We start from the raw sequence: 11,116 nt of genomic DNA, 5'->3' as shown, positions 1-11,116 counted from the left end.
GGAAACTTAGGATATAGGACTTAAATTCAGCTATTCATTCTAAAAACCTTTATGTAGGTCAAGTAACTTTCATGAACACTGATGTTTCTTCCTTTCATTCCTGCCTTCCTTTACATATGAAAGGAATTATACATGGAAGCAGACAAGTTCCCCTGGTCTATTTACCATGAACAACTTGATATTCTTCTAGGCAGCATTTACAATGAGGAATGGGGGGAAGGATAAATTAGAGCTCTCATTTTGGTGAAATTTCATCTTAGTAATCATCCTAATTTTATAGCAAATTTCTTTTTTCACCTAGCATGAGTTCCATTCAGCACATATATTTCAAAAACGTATGTTGATCCCCAATTTTGAATTTTGGTCCTTTGTCATTCTGATGAATAGAAAGATGCATTTTTAAAGGCTGTCATCTGGGGATGAGTCAATGTTCTGCAGATCATTGGCAGGTAGACCAAAGAGTTATTCCACCAAATTATATTCCCAGCAAGAGTGGATGTAGACACTCTAAAAAACTCTGGGCACGGTGACATCTGTATCTTTGGAAAGGGACCAATTTGCATACCATCTGGCACCAGAGAGTTGAGCTCCTTGAAGTGGTAATGGAGAGACATTTTGGTTCTGGCAATCAGGGTTACAGCTATGTGGTGAGTTAAATGCTCCACACAGAGATGCTGACAGGAGTATTACAGCTCTGAAAAAGACAAACTGGGTGATATCAATGGGCTGACTAGAATTATTGCAACAAAAGGAAGCCACCTAAATTGGAGATTTCTGTTATTTTGGAAAATTCAGAAAGCCTTATATTTCATACTAATTCACGGTATTGAAGTTAAGTTCATTCTTTGAACATAAGTTAGTTTTTAAGACATTATTCTTGAGACCCAATAAAAAAGCATAAGGATGTTCTTTCCAAGGTGCAGCATACTGTGTCTGTAAGTAACAGCTTGAGAGAAAATTACAGTCATTAGGGTGCAATGGTAAAGTGTTTTTATTTCTATTTCATTCAAATTAAATCTGATTCAAAATACATGGGGAACAGGGGTGGTTATTGCCAGGAATGCTATGAAAGCTTCTGTTCAGCATCTCTGAGGACCCTTTATTAAAACGAGAGTGACAATATCATCTCCGGCACGGCACTGTTCTGCTTGCTATCCCTTTGCAACAACCCTAAACACAATTGCTTCCGGTTTGAAATCGGGGATCAGAGACAGCAGGTAAGGGAGGAGAGGCATGAATAGAAACATTTATGTATTATAGTTTATTTAAAAAATTAAAGCTTTTACTCACCATTTACAGTATTGTGTTTATAAAAAGAAACTCTGCACTTGGTTTGTGACACCTGCATTTTTAGAATGAATTAATTTTACATCATTACTTTTATTGTTTCTTTATGAAATGAATTGATTTTATCTTATTGCATTGCCATGCTCATACTAAATTTTCATATAAACTTCTACTAACTTCTAAGAAAAAATACTTTATGTACTTGTTTTAAATTTTTGTTTGCAACAATTCGTGTTATTTCCTGCCCATCATCAGTTGTGATGATTAATTCTGTCTTAACAATTTATGGCTCCGTTATTCACACCAACCAGAGATGTTACTTACAGCAAAGCATCCTATTTCTTTCAATCAATCTTTCTTTCTTTCTTTTCTTTCTCTTTCTTTCTTTCTTTTCTTTCTCTTTCTTTCTTTCTTTCTTTCTTTTTCTTTCTTTCTTTCTTTTCTTTCTCTTTCTTTCTTTCTTTTTCTTTCTTTTCTTCTTTTCTTTCTTTCGTTCTTTCTTTTCTTATTATCTTTTTTTTTTTCATTTTCTTTTATTCCAGAAGCAGATTTCATACATTTCCAATTGCTGCTGTAGAAATTGGCCATAAATTTAGTGGTGTGAAATAACACAAATGTAGCATACTAATGTTCTGGATGTCAAAAATCTTAGAATCAGTGTGTGAGTAGGGGTGAGTTTTTTATGGAGATTCTAAGAGAGAATTTATTCCTTTTTTCTTTTTTACAGTCCATAGAGGCTACCTACATTCCCTGGCACATGTTCCTCCTCAGCAATAGCACCTCTCTGACCCCTGCTTCCAATGTCTCCCTCTTGTAAGGACCCTTGTGATCATACTGGGCTTACCTGGATAATCGAGGATGATCTCCCATCTCAAGGTTCTTAATCACATTTGCGAAGTTCTCTTTGTCATGTAAGGTGACATATTCACTGGTTCTAATGATTAGGACACAGAAAACTTTGTAGGCATATTATGTCACCTACCATATACATAGAAAGCACTAACTGATTATATCAGAAGGTATCAATTTCCACCAATGTTAACTGCCACTGTATTCTGACAGATGGTCTAATACTGTTACAATTATCAGCAAGGTTCCCTCCCATGAAAGGAAATAGAAGTCACACTCCTGCCCGTAGGGAGTCACTGATTCTCTTATGCATGAGTCTAGTTGAGCAATATTCTGAGACTGTAGGAAAAATAAATACTGTCTCTTCTCAAGAAGCATAAAACCTACCATAACAAAAAGGTATGTAAGTAAGTAATTAAAAGGAAGGGTAATGTGGTAACATCCATGAGTTGACTCCAATGTCTCAGAACACAGAAGACAGAGAGACCACTTCCACTCCAGGTCATTAGTGAAGATTTTATTTTTATTTATTTATTTAGCAAATATTTGTATTGCTCTTACTTTGTTCCAGACATAAATCCATATATTTTTCAGACATTACCATTTAATTCTTCTACCAATTATCTGTGAAATTTTATTATTATTATCATCCCAATTTTACAGATGAAAATATCTGGGGTATAAATAGATAGAAGAGTTAAACAAGGTCACATACCTGTAAAGAGATTTGAACCTAGGCAGTTTAGCTCAATAATTTTTTATAACTACTGCACTAAGCAGCCATGTTCAGATGAATATCTATGTCACTAGAGGATCCATTTTACACCCACATGTTTATAGATGACCAAAACTCCAAATCACTGGGCCATGTCATCCAAGAGCTTCTTAAACTTGCAAATACTCTTAACATGAATCTTTGAATTTAGCACAAATGTGCAGCTCAGAAAATCTTGATTTGTGGAATTTTGGCTTATTAACAATTACCTGTCAGGGTATTCAATTTCATGTCTGGAACTTCCTCTTTCAGTTCTTGGAATATGTTTTGGTTTGGTGATGTTTTGTTGTTTGTTTGTTTTTGTTTGTTTGTTAGTTTTGAGACAGGTTCTGCAGTAGCATAATCATGGCCCACTGCAGCCTCAGCCTCCTGAGCCCAGATGATCCTTTGACCTCAGCCTCCTAGGTAGCTGGGACTACAGGCACAGGCCACCATGCCTGGCTAATTTTTGTAGTTTTTGCAACCATGAGGTTTAGCCATGTTGCTCAGGCTTGCCTTGAACTCCTGGGTTCAAGTGATCCACCTGCCTCAGTCTCCAAAAGGGAATATGTTTTTCTCATTGTGAGAATTATTACACTATATATGACTTCATGATACCAACAGGCAAGAAAATAAAGTGGTAAATGCTTTCAGAGTCAAAAAGCTCTGGATATAAATCATATCTCTGCCATTTGCTAGCCATGAAAAATATATTCCCATCGTGAGGCCCAGTTTTTTCATCTGTAAAATGTGGATAAAAACCACTACCTACTTCTCCAAATGGTAATTAAAAATATTAAGTTTTAAGAGTGTATATTAAATCACATAGTATAGAACCGAATACCTATTATACAGTAAGTGGTAGATATTAGTACTCTAATTTTTATATAGAAATAATATGGTAAGAATTGAATTGTGAGCTATTAATAACACAGCACACTGAAGAGGTTCAATATTTTAAAAAGCGTATTTTTGAACACTGATAAAGGGGGCATCATGGCATACTAGTTAGCAGAATCGTGTTTTGAATAAAACAGTGTGGGTTGGAATTTTAGCTCCATGATTTACCATCACTTACCATCAAATATGTGACTTTCAGTATGTCAGATAAATCACTGAGCCTATTCTCAGCATCTGAATACAAATAATATGAACAATAATATGGTTTAGTTCTGTGTCCCCACCCAAATCTCATCTTGCAGCTCCCATGATTCCCAATGTTGTGAGAGGGATCTGGTGGGAGATGATTGAATCATGGGGGTGAGAGTTTCCCATGCTGTTCTTGTGATAGTGTATGGGTCTCATGAAATCTGATGATTTTAAAAACATGAGTTTCTCTGCACAAGCTCTCTCTTTGCCTACTGCCATCCATGTAAGATATGACTTGCTCCTCCTCGCCTTCTGCCATGATTGTGAGGCCTCCTCAGCCATGTGGAACTGTAAGTCCAATAAACCTCTTTCTTTTGTAAATTTCCCTGTCTCAGGTATGTCTTTATCAGCAACATGAAAACGGACTAAGGCAGCAAATTGGTATCAGGAGTGGGGTCCATTTTCACATTGCTGATAAAGACATACCCGAGACTGAGCAATTTACAAAAGAAAGAGTTGTATTGGATTTACAGTTCCACATGCCTGTGGAGGCCTCACAATCATTAATCAGAAGGCAAGGAGGAGCAAGTCACATCTTACATGGATGGCAGCAAAGAGACAGCTGGTGCAGAGAAACTCCTGTTTTTAAAATCAGATCTCATGAGGCCCATACACTGTCACGAGAACAGCATGGGAAAGACCTTCCCCATGATTCAATCATCTTCTACCAGGTCCTTCCCACAACATATGGGAATTAAGGGAGCTACAAGATGAGATTTGGGTGGGAACACAGAGCCAAACCACATCATTCTAACCCTGACCCTTCCCAAATCTCATATATTCACATTTCAAAACCAATCATGCCTTCCCAACAGTCTCCCAAAGTCTCAACTTGTTTCAGCATTAACTCAAAAGTCCAAAGTTCAAACTCTTATCCATGTCACAACACCATCTAATCAGCTGCCAGCATGGCCAGGATATAAAGCAGACTGAAAAATGTAAAAAGACTAGACTGGCTTAGCCTCCCAGCCTACATCTTTCTCCCATGCTGAATCATTCCTGCCCTGAACATTAGACTCCAAGTTCTTCTGCTTTGTGACTTGGACTGGCTTCCTTGCTCCTCAGATTGTAGATGGCCTATTGTGGGACCTTTTGATTGTGTGAGCTAACACTACTTAATCAACTCCCCTTTATATATGTATCTATCCTATTAGTTCCATCCCTCTAGAGAATACTGACTAATAAAAACAATATAATATATTCAAAATTATGCACATAGGATTCTACTACATTGCCAGAAACATAGTAGATAATTAATACAAATGTTTAGTTTAACACTTTAATTGAACTCCTATTATTCCCTTCTAAAATGTTATTTGTGATGAAAGCTTCAACAGTGATAACAGAAAGGTAGAAGATAACAAATTATCGGCATATCAGTAGTTGATCAAAATTCTAAATATTTCAAAATAACACCTACTTATTTTACACTGGGCCACAATAATTATTTGACAAAAAAGTTGTAATTCATGAATTGTTTTTTATTACATAGGTTTGTGCCTAAATTTGCCCACTGGTTGTGATGAAAGCAGTCAAATTGATCATTCTTTAGGGACAATTGTATCTTCAACAAAATATAAACTGAAAATAGCATAATACCCAATTCCACTGAAATTAGAATTTTAGAATTTATATACATAATCTAATGAATAGTTGCTGGCTGAATCAAAGAAATTGCTTTAGAAAATTTAAAACGGTTCCTGACATCTGCTCTTGGGCCATTATTTAATTAACTTTACAGCAGGAGGGGTAATTATTATAAAGTTAATTTATCAACTAAGCCTTTCTACCAGCAGGTAAGAGCTGATTTTCCAACAGCAAATAAGTATGAAAAATTTAAAGCACATGTTCAGGCAGTCCCAGAATTATATATATTAGCCTTTCTAATACCAATCATTTCACCTAGTATTTTTTTTTTTTGAACTTTTAATGCAAAACACTTTACAAGAAGGACCACATTCAATTGACAGATTAAAACCTATGTTTGGCTTTTTAAAATTATTTCCCCTCTGCCTCATTTTCCAGATCAGTAAACTGAGGTTTAGATAAGGGTTTTTTTGTTTTTTTTTTTAATTGCTCAAGTCATATAGTTAGACATTGGCAGATCCAGGACTTGAATTCAGGTATGTCCATCTCTAACACTCATTTGTTAAGCTATTCTGTTTTTAATGATTTTATGAATAAGCACAAGAAACATTATCTCTATAGATAATCACAGAAAATGTCTTCTCTGGTCTGCTATCTATAGGTGTTACTTTTGTCTCCCAAAGCTATCGTATGATGTTCCTTACCTCTATTTTTGCTGCATTCTTCAAAGCTAGGTCACCTTCACCACTGTAGGCTGGGCTTCTATGTTTCTCCCAACTCCTCAGCCCCCAACCTCTTCAGACTCATTCCGTTCATCCTTCTCGCCCAGATCCCTTTACTATTTTACCTTGTCCCTGCCATTCTGAATGTCTGGAGCAAGGTTTCCTGGGAGAAAAGATCAGAGTAGGTAACTCCCACTTTGTCCATTGCAGGTGGGATACAAATCTTGGATAATACAAAACAACTTTAATAAAATCACTAGTATCTTCCGTTTGGGATTTTCTCTGAAAAATAAAAAAGAAAAAGATGAATTTATTTCCCACCTTCACATGCCAAAAAAAACCTCTGCTTTTTAATTTTTTTTTAAGACTTTTGGGTTTAATTCCAAGAGATAACTATGGTAGAACAAAGGAAGGAAGATTTTTAAATTCTAACTTTTTCTTTGTAGCTTTCACCAAAACCCATTAAAAAAAAATAGAACAACTAACACATAATCTTGACTGGTGACTATAAGATGAAGACAGTGTGGTTTTGGGAGGAATATTTTTTGTTTATTTTCATCTTTTACTTAAGTTCAGGCAGTACATGTACAGGTTTATTACATGGGTAAAGTGTATGCTGCTGAGGTTTCTAGTACAAATGATCCCATCACCCAGGTAATCACCAGGTAAAAACCTGATATGTAGTTTTTCAACCCTTGCTGCCCTGCCATCCTCCCCGCTTTATTAGTCCCCAGTGCTTGTTGTTCCCATGTTCATGTCTAAAGATAATGTTTTGTGATTCAGTCTCTGTAGAAGTTCCAGGATGACAAGAAGAATGGAAAAAATGAGAAAAAAAAACCGCAACTCTTGGAGTGAGAATAAATATAAACACAAAGAGAGAGAACAGAAGATTAAAAATGAAAAATAGTGAAGACTTGAAAGCAGAAGTACCCTAAAGGAATATTACAATGTAACTATTCCAGAGATATTGGAAGCATCTACTCTCATTGTTGACCAGATCCCAACGGCAAATCTCAACTCTAATCTTCATAAGCTTCTAAATCCGGGAGTAATGAGCCTTCCTGGGCCTTAGCTTGTGCTTTAGGAAGTCATGGCAAATACTAAATTAGATAATATTTTATGCACTTTGCAAATTGAGCTTTGCAGAAGGATATGGTTACATGCCAAGATGTTGCCAAAGCCACCTGATAAATATGGGCTACACCCATTGAATGAGAATCTGTTTAAGGCATTTAAAATATTTATATATCAAAACCAAAATGCACATTTGAAAATAATGTACATCATATAATCTCTGGCCATAATGGGAAGAAAATAGTTTTATATCCATTTCCTGTATGAAAGTTGCTATAAAATAGATTAAATAATTTCAACTTTGTGTGTAATGTAATTTTTCTCACAAAATGCAACAAAATGTTTTTGAAAAATTGAATGCCCCATTCAGATCTTCAATGTTTATATAAATGCTGGTCTGAAGGCATTTGTAAGACTATTAAAATAAATCCCATTATTAAAATACTTTCAGTATATGAAATTTTGTTATTTCTCTGGAAACAACCAAGAATCTTCTGGAATCTGCAAATTTCTTATGATTTTAATGTAGTCAACTACTTATGTAAGGACAAGTAGAGGACAAGAAAAGTATACTAAAATGAACTTTTAGGGCCTTCATGTAAGCTATCTGGCTAAATTTTAAAAGGTGCTATAAATTCTTCAAATTATCATCATGTCAAAGTCATACATTATTACATAAATAGGTCTTCTAGGTTCTTGCAGAATAATCAAAATTGCAAATGCCGAATAGTCTGTTGCCAACATTATACTTTCCTTTATAAAAATCTGTTCTAACTAATAATGCCAAATGAAAGTTTGAGCACATAAATTAATGTGCTAGTTAAAGCAAGCAAAACATACAAACCTTTTTTACTTGAATGTACCAGTTTCCATAAAAAGAATCTCAACCCAAAATTCATATAATCAATTGCTTACATAAAGAGATTTATGTTTCATATGCTCATTGTCTTCAATTACATCAAAACAAAGTTTTCAATGTAAACTATGCTGTTGAATGACAATAAAGTCATCAATATAGAAACTTGTGATTTACAACCTCTTTAGACACTGGTAATTGATTATGTTCTCTGATGGCATTATATCAAATGAAAATAGGCATTCAGACAATACTAATTAAAACATATGGTAATTCAAATGAAGTCACTTAAATTTCTTCTATGAGTAAAAGATGAGTTCAATATATACAGGAGAAAAAATTACTTTTAAGCATAAAGAATATGCTTATATTCCATCACTTGAAATCTCACTTGTAAATTCTTTGTACATCTCTCTACCTGAATCCTAAAGTTACTTTCCAATTTGTCAATATTTATTTGGTCATGTTGGAATTATTAAATTAATTTAAGAAATTTTTATTTTAAAATTTAGGTAACAACTAAGTCAATTTTTTATTATTTTTATGTAAGAAGAACTTAATATACATATTCCTAATGTTAAATACATCTTATTTGTTACTTTTCATTGTTATTGTTCTTAAGAAAGCCTTCAAAACATGGTACTATCTACTTTAAACAATGACTGAAATGTTACCTTCTTTTAAAGAGCATTAAAATCTGTCAGGAAAAATGATAGAATATTATGAAATATTAGTTATTTTCAGACTACAGTAAAAATATCTCTGATATAAAGTAGTTACTATAATAAACAATTGCAATACTTCTAATAACAGTGGCTGATGTTGTCTATATAAAATTATGTACCTTATATTTGAGAATATGTTTCAGAAAATATAGAGTAAAGGAAATTCTTATAACAAATCTTGTCACCTCTAATTAAACCTAAGATTCTTCTCAAAATACTATTACTAAAGTCAACCTCAAAATTAATTTCAAATTAATCTCAAAAGTATATTAGCTCCAAAAATAAAAAAAAATAAGCATTTTGAATCAGATTTTTTAAATTGTGGTAGGAACACTATAAATGAGATATATTCTCCTAACAAATTTTTAAGTGTATAACACAGTTTTGTTAATTAAAGGTACAATATTGTGCAGCAGATCTCTAGAATTTAACCACTTTGAATAACTGAAATTTTGTATCCATTGGATAGCAACCTCCCATAAACTGCATGATTGGATTTATCACGAAGATTACTTATGTTAGACTTAAGCACAGTCTAAAATGATTATCTAAAATAATCAAATAGATGGTGTATTATCATTTTGATGCGCCGTTGAATTATTCTGCCAGTATTTGGTCAAGGATTTTGTGTCTATATTCATTCAGGATATCGGTCTGCAGTTTGTTGTTGTGTCCTCATCTAGTTTTGGTATCGGGGTGATAACTGAACTCACAGAATGAGTTATGGAGAATTCCCTCCTCCTGTATTTTTTTGGAACAATTTTGGGAGGATTGGTAGCAGTTATTTGTATATTTGGAAAAACTCAACTGTGAATCCACCTGGTCCTGGGTGTTTATTATTTTGTTGGAAGAATATTTATGACAGATTTAATCTAGTAACTTATTATTGGTCTGTTCAGGAATTCTATTTCTTCCTCATTCATGCTTGGATGGTTGTGTGTTTCCAGGATTTATTAGTTTCCCCTACGTTTTTTAGTTTGTGAGCCTGTAGTTGCTCATAGTAGTCTGTAATGCCTCCTTTTTCACTTGTGATGTTGTTTATTTGGATCTTCTATTCTTTTCTTGGTCTAGCTAGCAGTTAATCAATTTTATGTTTTTGAAAACCGACTTTTTGTTTCGTTGATCACTTGTATTCTATTTTTGGTCTCAAATTCATTTAGCTGTGCTCATTTTTGTTATTTCTTTTCTTCTGCCAACATTGAGTTTAGTTTGTTCTTGCTTTACTAATGCCTTGAGGTGTGAGGTTAGGTTGATGACTTAGGATTTTTCTGCTTTTCTGATGTACGTATTTAATTGTATAAACTTTTCTCTTAGCACTGCTTTTGCTGTATCCCAGACATTTTGGTATGTTGTGTTTCCATTTTCATTCATTTCAAAAAAAATTCTAAATTTTGTCTTAGTTTTTTCATTGACTCAAAAATTGTTCAGAAGCATGTTATTTAATTTCCAAGTATTTTTATAGATTCTAACGTTCCTCTTTTTATTAATTTCTAGTATATTCTGCTGTGATCTGAAAAGATATTTAACATAATTTTGATTTTTTTAACTTGTTGAGACTGATTTTGTAGCCTTACTTATGATGTATCTTGGAGAATGTTACACATTCTGATGATAAAAATTTATATTCTTGAATTTAATAATTCAATAATGTTGGATAAAATGAAATGTCTACCAGATACATCTGGTTTACAGTCAAATAAATAATCAATAGAGTGCACAGACAGCCTGCAGAATGAAAGAAAATGTTTGCAAAACTGTACCTCAGACAGGGGATTGATAGTCAAAATTGATGAGAAAAATCACACAACCCAACCGAATAAATAAATAAATAATCCCATTAAAAAGTGGGCAAAGGACATGAACAGATATTTTGCTAAAAAAGACATACAAATGGCCAAGAACAGGAAAAACTGTTCATCAACCCTAATCATTAGAGAAATGCAAATTAAAACCATAATGAGATAACATTTTGTACCAATCATAATTATTAAAAAAAAATTAACAGAACTTTGCAAGAATGCAGATAAAAGGGAATACTTATATACTGTTGGTGGGAATGTAAATTAGTAAAATCTTTATAAAAAACAGTGAGGTGATTTCTCAAAGAACTAAA

General features: G+C 33.7%; 1 long non-coding RNA gene across 1 annotated transcript; it reads left to right on the top strand.

Moving 5' to 3' along the window:
• Nucleotides 1-1,794: 1,794 nt before the first annotated feature.
• On the top strand, nt 1,795-10,815 carry LOC108584841. The gene is made up of 2 exons (XR_002521175.2): nt 1,795-2,163; nt 7,132-10,815. It is a non-coding gene; the product is annotated as an uncharacterized LOC108584841 (long non-coding RNA).
• Nucleotides 10,816-11,116: the final 301 nt, after the last annotated feature.

Source organism: Papio anubis, unplaced genomic scaffold (genome assembly GCF_008728515.1).
Source record: "Papio anubis isolate 15944 unplaced genomic scaffold, Panubis1.0 scaffold346, whole genome shotgun sequence".
NCBI classification, from domain to species: Eukaryota; Metazoa; Chordata; class Mammalia; order Primates; family Cercopithecidae; genus Papio; species Papio anubis.
The sequence above is the reverse complement of the archived record's forward strand: the minus strand, read 5'-3'. Positions and strand labels throughout refer to the sequence as shown.